Source organism: Sapajus apella, unplaced genomic scaffold, assembly GCF_009761245.1.
Source record: "Sapajus apella isolate SASKATOON/1434 unplaced genomic scaffold, GSC_monkey_1.0 scaffold45, whole genome shotgun sequence".
NCBI classification, from domain to species: domain Eukaryota; kingdom Metazoa; phylum Chordata; class Mammalia; order Primates; family Cebidae; genus Sapajus; species Sapajus apella.
The window spans coordinates 7,997,851-8,009,101 of NW_022436985.1; the positions used below are offsets into that span (position 1 = coordinate 7,997,851).

The 11,251-nt window shown below is 31.8% G+C and overlaps 1 protein-coding gene across 1 annotated transcript in view; it reads right to left on the bottom strand.

Moving 5' to 3' along the window:
• MMRN1 (multimerin 1) overlaps positions 1-10,081 on the bottom strand; it is a 75,327-nt gene extending 65,246 nt beyond the window's left edge. The window contains exon 1 of the mRNA XM_032239595.1: positions 9,975-10,081. The gene's annotated coding sequence lies outside the window, so the exon portion shown is untranslated. The remainder of the gene's footprint in view (positions 1-9,974) is intronic.
• Positions 10,082-11,251: the final 1,170 nt, after the last annotated feature.

The following is an 11,251-nucleotide window of genomic DNA, read 5'->3' on the forward strand; positions in this document are numbered from 1 at the left end:
TACACTAAAGGGCTGACAGGATAAAAATATTCTTCTCTGAGATAAGTATTATTTATTATAGCCTTTATTATTCTTTTATGCATAATGGCTCATATAATAAAAAAATTGTTAGACAAATGAAAAAATAATAAAATGTAATTCATGGTCAAGAGAGAAACCCTGAAAAAAAATCCAGAAAACACCAAGATATTGAAAGTGCAAGAGAGAGAATTTCAAATAACTGTGGTAGAATGTGATATTGAAGGTGGGTGGGGAACATGTCTGAACAGAAAGGGAATTTCAGCAGAGATAAAAATTATTTTTTTTTAAGTTAAATGAAAATGCCAGAAATAAGACATATCAAAAATGGAGACGTCATCTGATCAGCTTAACACTGGAAATATCAAGGAAAATAAGCAGTTAACTTGAAGATAGGTCAAAAGAAATTATAAAAACTGAAGAACAAAAAAGATGAATATGTGAACAAATTAACAGTGTCTGAGATCCGTGGAACAATTTCATATGGTTTAGAACACCTACAAATCAAGGAAGTAAAGGAGAAAAAGAGAGAGAAAATAGGAAAAAAGGATCATAGGTAAGAATTTTCCAAAATTAATGAGACACAATTGATGAGTTGCCAGGGAAATAAAAAGCCGTATCACATAAAGGGGAACATAATTATAGCTGACTTTTCATTAAGTCAAATAGATGAGAGAGAGCAATAGAATTACATCTTTAAGGTGCTCAAAGGAAAAAAATAACTTGCCAATTTATAATTCTATATCTTGTAAAAATATTCTTCAAAAGTAAAGAGGAAATAAAGACAACTTTAGTAGGTAAAACCTGGAAGAATTTGATTTCAGAAGAGCCACATTATAAGATATATTAAAGAAACCCTTTAAGCTAAAGAGAAACTATACAAAAATGAAACTACATGGGCAGGAAGGAGTGGAAGGCATCAGAAAAGCTAAATACATAGGTAAACAAAAATTGATATTATCTTTATTATAGATAAAAAGGTAGATAATTGATATTATGTTTATTATAGATTCAAAAAAGATGGATATGTGAACAAAACAGTGTCTGAGATCTACAGAACAGTTTCATATGTTTCAACATACCTATAGTTGGAAGAAATAAAGAAGAAAAGAGAGAGCATTGTAATTTCATGTGTAGTGAAATGATAATGAATTATTATTATTTTTTTAATCTCACTGCAATAAAATCACAGCAATGTATCGTGGGATTGACAGCATTTGTAGTTAAAATTCAACACAGAGGAACACAAACAGCCTGCAGGTGTGTAAATGGAATTATGCAGTTAGAAGGAGATTCTGATGTTATTGTGAAAAGTAAAATGTTATTTGAAAATATACTAGAATACATTTAAATGCATATTGTAATGCTTAGAACAAAAATGTGTTTCAAAGTCAATATAGGAGTATAATGGCATATTTAGAAAGTACTCAATTCATATAAAAAGGACAAGAAAGGACAAAAGGAGACTCAGTTAATCAAGAACACACAATACTGAATATAAACACACTTAGTAGTGTTTCAAAATACACAAAGCTAAAATCACTGTAAATCTTTGGATTTATTTCTGGGTTCTTATTCTGTTCCATCAGTCTATGGGTCTGTTTTTATGCCAGCACCATCCTATTTTGGTTACTAAGCTCTGTAGTATAATTTGAAGTCAGGTAATATGATTCCTCCAATTTTGTTCTTTTTGCTTAGAATTGCTTTGGCTATTTTTTGTGGTTTTATATAAATTTTAGAAATTTTTTTCTATTTCTGGAAGAATGTCATTAGCATTTTGATAGGGATTACATTAAATCTGTATATTGCTTTGGATAGTGTGGACATTTTAACAATATGGATTCTTCAAATTCATTAACATGAGATATATTCCCATTGTATCATCTTCAATTGCTTTCATCAATAATTTTTGGCAAAGCTTCCAAAATAATACACATGTTTTCTCTTATTTGTGGGAGCTAAAAAATTTGATCTCATGGAGGTAGAGAGTAGTATTTTGGTGGCAACAGGCTGGGAAGGATAGTGATGACTGGAGGATAAAGAAAGGTTGGTTATTGGGGACAAAATAGAGTTAGATAGCAGAAATAAGATCTAGGGTTCAGTAGCACAATAAGGTGACTATAGTTCACAATAGTTTATTGCATATTTCAAAATAACTAGAGAAGTGGATATGAAATGTTTACAACACAAAGAAATGATGAACATATCAGGTGATAGATATCCTAATTACCTTGATTTGATAAGTAAACATTGCATGCTTGTATCAAAATATCACATGTACCCCATAAATATGTACAACCATTATGTAGCCATAAAATAAAAAATAAGAAATAAAAAATAAAAATCATGAAACCAAAATAGATAGAATTAAAGGGAGAAATGGATAAATTTATTATCATAGTCAGAGATATTAACATCCTTCCTTTAGTAGACACGTATACACAGAATCAGTAGTGATGTAGAAGATTTGAACAAAATCATTAACCAATTGGACCTAAATGATATTCATAGAACACCCAACAACTACGGATCACATACTTTTTAAAGGTACATAGGCCCATCATTGATATAAAATATGTTTTGGGTCATGAACTATTTCTCAGTAAGTTTCAAAGCATAAAAATCATAAAGAGAATATTCTATAAATGCAGAAGTACAAAGTTACAAAAAAATAAAAGTAAACTGTTAAAAAAGCCCAAATATTTTAAATGAAACAACATACTTCTAAATAATCCTCAGTCAAAGCAGCAGTAAGAGGAGTGTTTTAAATATGTGTAACTGAATAATCAAAATATATCAAATTTTGTACAATTTTATCACTTGAAATACCTATATTAAAAGAGAAGAAACAGTCTGGGCATGGTGATTCATGCCTGTAATCCTAGCACTTTGGGAATCCGAGGCAGGTGAATTGTCTGAGCTCAAGAATTTGAGACCGTCAAGGGCATAATGTCGTGAAATCCTGTCTCTACAAAAATACAAAGAAAAAAAAAATTTAGCCAGGCATGGTGGCATGCACCTGTAGTCCCAGCTACTCAGGAGGTTGAGGCATGAGAATTGCTTGAACCCAAGAGGTGGAGATTGCAGTGAGCCAAGATTGTGCTACTGCACTCCAGCTTGGGCAACAGAGCAAGGCTCTGCCAAAAAAAAAAAAAAAAAAAAAAAGAAGAAGAAGAAGGAGAAAGGGATGAAATTATTGGGGTATGCTTACATTTTAAATAATAGATAAAAGAGATCAAAATTATCCCAAAGTTAGTAGAAGGAGGAGATAGTGGAAATAACAGCAGAAACTAATGAAACAGGAAATGGACAAAGAAGAGAGAAAACTAATTTTCGAAGTTTTTTTTGTAAAAATTAATATAATTAATCAAGCTTTGGCAAGACTAATCAATAAAAATACGCAAGAAGAGATTATAAATGTTCAAAAACATAAGTAGAGACATTACAAAGAGCCCACACACATTGCAAGAATAATAAGGACACATTATGAACAATTTATAACAATATATCTGGCAACTTAAATGAAAATATTTCTTTAAAAAACTTAATAAAACGGTAAAAAGAGACATTTAGAAAACAAAATCTCCATTCATAATAAAAACTTTCCTACAAGTAAAGTTCCAGGTCCAAATGGCTTTGCTAGTAAATTCTATTAAACATTTGAAGAAGAAACAATACAAATCTTCATAAATTCTTTTCAAAAATAGAAAAGAATATACCACCTCCCAACCCCATTTATGAGCTCATAAACACCTAATATTAATATAACAAAAATATTTCAAGAAAAACAAAACTTCAGACCAATGTTTTTATTGACGTAAAAGGAAAAGTGTTAAACAAAATGATAGCACTGTGTAAAAAACTAATATATCATAACTTCTATTACCAGTATGCAGATAGTTTCAATATGAACTAGTGTTTAATTTTGTCAAATGTTTCTACAGTATCTATTTATATATATACACACACACACACACACACACACACATACATACACATATTTTCCACAGGAATAATTCAAATAAATCTACAGGGATTATTCAAAGAAGTTAAAGTTGATTTACATTCAGAAGTCAGACAATGTTATTTGCCATATTAGAATGAATGAAGGAAAGAGAGAAAGAGAAAGAGAGAGAGACAGAGGCAGAAAGAGAAAGTGAAGGAAGGAAGGAAGGACGGAAGGAAGGAAGGAAGGAAGGAAGGAAGGAAGGAAGGAAGGAAGGAAGGAAAGGAAGAAAGAAAGGAAAAGCAGGTATATACATCTAAATAGACACTGTAAAAACATTTGACAAAATTAAACACTAGTTCATATTAAATATATCTGCATACTAGTAATAGAAGGCATCTACAATCTACAGCTAACATCTTTATTAATTATGAAACTTCGAATGCTTTTTCCATAATATAAAAAGAAAAAACAAATATTTGCACTCACAACTTTTGTTCACTATTGCACTGAAAGTCCTAGCAGATGCAATAAGAAATAAAAGAAATTAGAAGCAGGATAACTGGAAAGGAAAATGTAAAGTGCTATTTTATATATAAATGACTTGCCTGTACACATAAAAATTCTATGTAATCCTCAAAGATTTTAAAGCAGGGTGTGGTGGTACACTCCTGCAGTCCCAGCTACTCAGGAGGCTGAGGCTGGAGGATCACTTGAGCCCAGGAGTTCCAGGTTGAACTGCTCTGATTGTACCTGTGAATAGCCAAGGCATGACACCTTTGACAACATATCAAGACCTGTCTCTATAAAAAGAAAAGAAAAGAAAAAGAATTCACAATTAGTAAATTTAGGCAAGTTCACATGATAAAAGATTAATATACATAAATTAATCATGGTTCATATGCTAGCCACAAGCAATGGGAATAGGGATTTATTAAAGTTCCATTTATAACAGTATCAACAATACATCAAAATCTTGGAACAAACAAAATTTTGCAAGATTTTTGCAATGAAAACAAGATATTGCCAAAACTTTTTTGAAACACCCTAATCAGTGAATATGCCAAGTTCAAGGACCGGAAAGCTTGATATTTTAAAAAAGTCCATCCTTCTCAAGTTTTATACCTTCAATGAAATACTAATTAATCTTACCAGATTTTTGTTGAAAATTTATAAGCAATGCTAAAATTAATAAGAAAATATATTAGACCTAAAAACTCAAACAATTTTCCAAAAAAATTGGATAGTTAATACAGCCTGATGTCAAGACTTAATCTACAATAAGCAAAATAGTATAATATTGGTATAAAAATAGAAAAATAGAGCACTGGAACAAAATAGAGAGTACAAAAATCAATCTATGCCAATTTGGACAAAGGTACCAAGTTCATTCAATGGTAAAATATCTTATTAAATAATGATACTAGAACAAATAAATATGTGAATTAAAAAAATGAACCTTTACCTCAAACCCACTCCAAATCCAAAAATTAATTTGAGATTGTTCATACACTTAAATATAAACATAAAACCACATACCTTCCAGATGCAAGTATAAGGAAATGTCTTCATGGTCTTGGTATAGAGAAATATTTATTTGATAGTTACAGAAAACATAAACCATTTAAAGATAGTTGAAACATTGCATTGTCTCAAAATTTAAAAGGTTTAGCTCATCAGAGGACATAATTGAAAACAAATTGGTAAGCCACATCTTGGAGGAAAATAAAAGAAATTTAGATATTTGAACAAATTGCTCCATCCAGAATATGAAATGAATTCATATTAAGAAAGAATGAAAAGATAAGCAATCCACTTAATAAATTGTCAAGAGCCCTGAACAGACACATCACAAAGGAATATACGCAAGTGGCTAAGAAACATCTTTAGTAATCAGTGCAAATCAAAGCAATTAATATTATACTCAGATATCATTTCACACCTATTAAAAAGACCTAAAATTTAAAAAGCCTCATAGCACCGAGTGTTGGATGGGAGTAGAGTGAAGCAATCAGAACTCATACATCTCAGGTAGAATAAAATGGTACCACCACTTTAGAGAATTGCGCAGCAATTATAAAGTAGAAAATTCATGTCATCCATGATTCAAGAAGTTGCCAGAGGTACTTACACAAGGGAATAAAAAATATGTACATAGAAATACTTGTTCAAGAATATTCGTAACAGCCCAAATATACAAGGATATCAAGAGAAGAAGACATAGACAAAGAATGGAATATTCCACTCATAAATGTAATAATATTCTGCAATGAAAATTAATAAACACTGATACATGCAATAACATGTATGAATGTCAAAATTGATATGATTACTGAGAGATTTGAGATGAATAATACTTATGTTACAGTTATATTTATATAAAGTTCAAGGGCAGGAAATACTAATTTACAGTGATAGAAATCAGAAAGAAGATTCCTCTGGAAATGAAAATATTGATTGGAAAGGGCCATGAAAAGTATTTCTGGGATGACGAAAATATTTTACATCTTGCTTTTGGTTGTAGATTCTGAGTAGATGCAATTGTCAAAACTCATGAAACAGAGCACTTAACAGCTGTGCATTTTATTGTATGTATATGACACATTAATTTTTTTAAGTGAATGAAAAGAATTTAATGAGAATGAAATAAAGAATGTTTGCCTCTTCCTATCGTTGTATTTGTCTTTCTTAAATCAAATATGCAACCTTTTGCTTAACAAATACAATATATATATATTCCTCTGGACAGCAGCAATTATCTACAGCACAGAGAGTCAACTTAAATTGAATTTAAATTTATCAAAGATGTAATATGCTTAGGACAGGAAGTGGGGGAAAAATTGCAGAAGGGCATTAAAACTTCACTGTTAAAAGTGTTAGACTAAAATTTAAATTTTGTTTTTTCTTTATTGCATTTTAGGTTTTGGGGTACATGTGAAGAACATGCAAGATGGTTGCATAGGTACACACATGGTAGCATGATTTGCTGCCTTCCTCCCCTTCACCTATATCTGGCATTTCTCCCCATGCTATTTAAATTTTCTAAAACTAGGTTAGTAGACTTTCTATACTTTATTCTGTCTTTATAAATATTATTTTAAAAATACAGCTAAATTTAAAGCTTTGAAGACCATTTATAATTTTATTAAAGAAACAATGTTAAGAATTCTTCTTAAGATTATGTGTATTTATATATTTATTGTTATATAAAATAATACTGATGAAAATGTTTCTATAACAGGAAAATGGATTAATAAAAAGACAGCAACAATAAAAACTCATAGGAAGTAGTTGAATAGCAATCCAAATTCTCTTTTTTACATGACAAAACCTACTTAAAGTAGTAAAATTAAGAGGCAACAATATCCCCCACTCCATATCACAGTAATTAAATTAAAGATGTATGCTCATTCTAGTGAATGTGATTGTGATACATCTACATCACCAAGATACTAAGGTAATCTTTCTGAAAGTGTTACTTAGCTTAAATTTAGAGAGATCCCCACTGCTGACAAACTTCCATTAGTAATAAAATTAAGGTATAACTAGATATTGGAAACAGGGGTTATAATCAAAGTGAAAATACAAAATAGCCCAGAAAGCACTTTACATTCATCAGAAATATTTTCAATAATAGTTAATGTATAAGTTGTTATGCTAGACGCCTTTATTAGTGGTATCATTATTGTTTAGTTCACAAAGGCTAAACTAGAAGTTTAAAGGTAGTGTAATCAAAGTGGATTCAGTACACAACTTGCAACACTATATTAATGAATTGAAGCAGGTGTACAGTACTTAACTGGGTAAAAACATGAATCAATACTAGAGGAGCCAATACCAGAGTTGTAGTAACAGTACTGACTAGAAAAGACATCTTCCATTCACCATGGGCACCTTTGACAAACACAAAACAGCTTTAACGAATATTAAATAATATTCTTTAATTAGTATCAATAATATTATTCTATCAGTCCTTCATTTACAAGAAAAAGAAAAGGCATATAATTAATTTATATCATTTATACACACATTAAAATTCATACAAAATGAGAACACCTGCTTTTACAGTTAGAAGAAATCATTTTTAACAAAACAAGTATATACAATATTAATTCTCAACTTTCGGAGATTTTGTATATCATGACTAGAAAACAGCCACGTTTTGTTGGAGTGCTTTAACACCTCAGATTAAGCAAGTCCTAATTTTAAGAAATGTGTTATAAATGTATTTGCTTCAAATTTACAAATGTAGTTTGAGTTTTGAAGTATGTATGTGCCAGATTGTAATTTAAACTTAGCTAGATGCTAGCATATGCCCCAATAAAATTAAGAAGTTGCCTCCACTGGCAGTTAATTTGTTGCTTAGCTTATTGTATACAAACTGTGTTATCATTGGTTAAACTAAGGAAACAGTAAAGAAATTAGCTGCTGAAAAAGTTCCAGTGAATACAGGCAAAGGAATTCTGTGGATTTCCATTAAAGGATCCAACAAATGCCTTACCGTTAATTTATCAGTGCTTCTATTCCCAAATCCCAGTAGATATGATATATATCTACATTATGAAAGCACATAGTTTTTCTCATATTTTTATGGAATTCTTCCCTCCCAACCCTTTAGCATTTGTTTTAGAGTTACGAGCAGTGCGGTGTGGAAAGAAATATTAGGATTGAGCCTGAGACCATTTTTTAACATCCCTGCTGTCAAGTACTGCTGGTGTGGTCTTAGACACATCCCTTGATCTTGCCAAGCCTCGGTTCTCTCCTCTGTATTCTTCTTCCCATGATTACATGGATCACTGCCTAGGACTGTTCCATACAATGTAAAGCGATACATTGGTAAAAAGGAGAGATGTTATATCACGAAAACAAAGCTACACTTTATCAATTCTTTTTTTAATTAAATTATTCCTGACAACTTTCATTTAATACTTTATCAATTCTTAAATGTCTATTATGTTTTCTCTCCTCTGGTCATGATAAGGGACTGCACTCACCAATCCTTGAATTTCTTTGATCTTCAAGGCAAATTTATTCTTACTCTAAGCACCACAGAGACTTCTATGTGACTTACCTTTTCTATAAATTCATGTTGGACAGTTTACAAATTTTCTGAATTTTCTTATTCCAATAGAAGAGTAGATTGATGTTGATTTCCTTCTTTAGGTAATTATAGTAGGTAATCATTAACTCTTTGTGCACCGATTTTGTGCTAAGCACTCCATTAAGTGGCATATAAGCAATAATATCTTTTTAGATTTTTCTAGCAATTTTGAGACATAGTGACTCAGAATCCCCATTTTAACAAGCAGTCAAGTAACCACCCAAGATAGGGCAGCTGAGAGGGGACAGAACTGCCATTTAAACACAGATCCTTTTGCTTTAGGGCTTAAACTCCACCTTTTCCCCCATCTTAACTTGATTTCATGTTTTAATTTAGATTCTTAGAGATTGTGTTGACACAAAGAAGTCAATTTTTGCTACATTAAAAACATGAAAACAGCTAAATCAGAGTTTGGTTTCAAAAGAAAAACAGGCAATTATACTTGTAAGTGTGCCGCTTGTCCTCCCCCAGGGTTTCTATACCCAGAGCAATCAGAATATCTGTAAAAGTAAAACCAGCAACATACCATGTCCAAAAGATTAACAGTTTCAGAGTACGCATTTGTTGATTTAGTGGTGGGTTCAGTCTGTCAATCAAAGTGCCATAAACAATAACATGCTAACAGTTTTCAACATGAATGTGTTTCTTCAGGCTATTTTTTCTTGTCTTGCTGAATTCTGCCAGATTTTCTCTGCACACCCTTATTGCATTCTAGGTGCCCATTTTAAAGGAAAATTAATGTTTGTTTTTTATAAAGCAATGTATGTTACACAAAAGACTAAACTATTAATACTTGAAATAGACCTGTAATCTCAGTTGAAGCAACATTAACAAAGTTTTATCTTACAAAAATAAGCAAATATTCATTTAAAAAATTATCTAATTAAAAAAATTATCAGTGGCTCTTACCTTAATATTCTTTACCCGTAGCTATAACCAAATGCTAACATCAACAGAGACAGAAATCTCTTGGCCTCTCAGTAGGCTGTCTCCAAATATTCACTTATTTTCAGAAGCAGAGAAAGGCAAGTTTAAAGAGGGCGGGGAGAAAACCACCCTTACAATGGCCCTGCCATTATTCTCTCAGTGAATGCCTAGCAACAGAAGTCCAGGGACCTAGAAACTAAGATACTTGAGGGCACTGACCCCCAGCCTGCCTCACGTCCTTTCAGTGTAGCTAGGATCCTAGAGTTCTTACTAAAAAGTATTATCCAACGTGAAGGTTTAGCTGCCGCCATGACTAAAGTGTTCAGAATAATGCTTCAGCTAAGATAATATCCTGAAAAATATTGATGGTATTATATCTTCTTAATTAACAATACTTCAGCCAGTACTGAAAATAGGCCTAATAGATAAATATTATATATTAAGATTTAGATGTTTATTCCACCAAGTTTATAAACAAGACAAAAATCAAGGAAGCCAGCTGGGGTAATCTCCTGCTCTAGCTTTTTAATTAACAAGATTATTGCAACCCTGGATTGCATTCCTGAGAGCATTTCATAGTCACCCACACTCACTGATAAAATCTCCAAGACTTAGCTGAAGTATTTTATAATTTCTTACACAGCTTCTTTAAGTGGATGGAAAATAAGTTACTGGAGTCTCTGTCAGAAGAAAACTTCAGTCAGCTATAGTGAGCTGAATCTCTTACACTTAAGAGTCATTCTCTGCCGCAGCATTTGTCACATTTCTTCTCTTGGGTAACCAGACCTTCCTCTGCAAATTGGTGGTGGGGAGGGACTTGTGCTTTTGTTCATCTTTTTAATACCAAAGGTCCAATCTTGCACATGATAAGTCATTGATAAATGTCTTGAATTGAAATGACTTCCTATTTACTTTTGTAGCTCAAAGTAGTGGAAGCTGTGACATAAGTTTGAGTTCTTCCCACATGTATTTTGCTTTCTTACAGGCTTTTGACTCTGATCAGCTAAGACTCCCCAATTAAGCACATTGTCCATTGTTTGAAGAACAGTCTTCAGGCTGTTCAGTGCTGAAAAAGTCTCCAGACTTTGCACGTTCAAATCCCTCTGCCTGAACACTTTTGAAAGGTGGAATTGCCATTCTATTTAAATTTCTGCTCATTTAAAAGTGTTATACTTTTGAGAGACAAGAAAAGAAAAGACAGGGTCTATACAGAGGAAAGAAAAACTAGAACAAGGTATTCTTTTTTAAAGTGAAGCAAG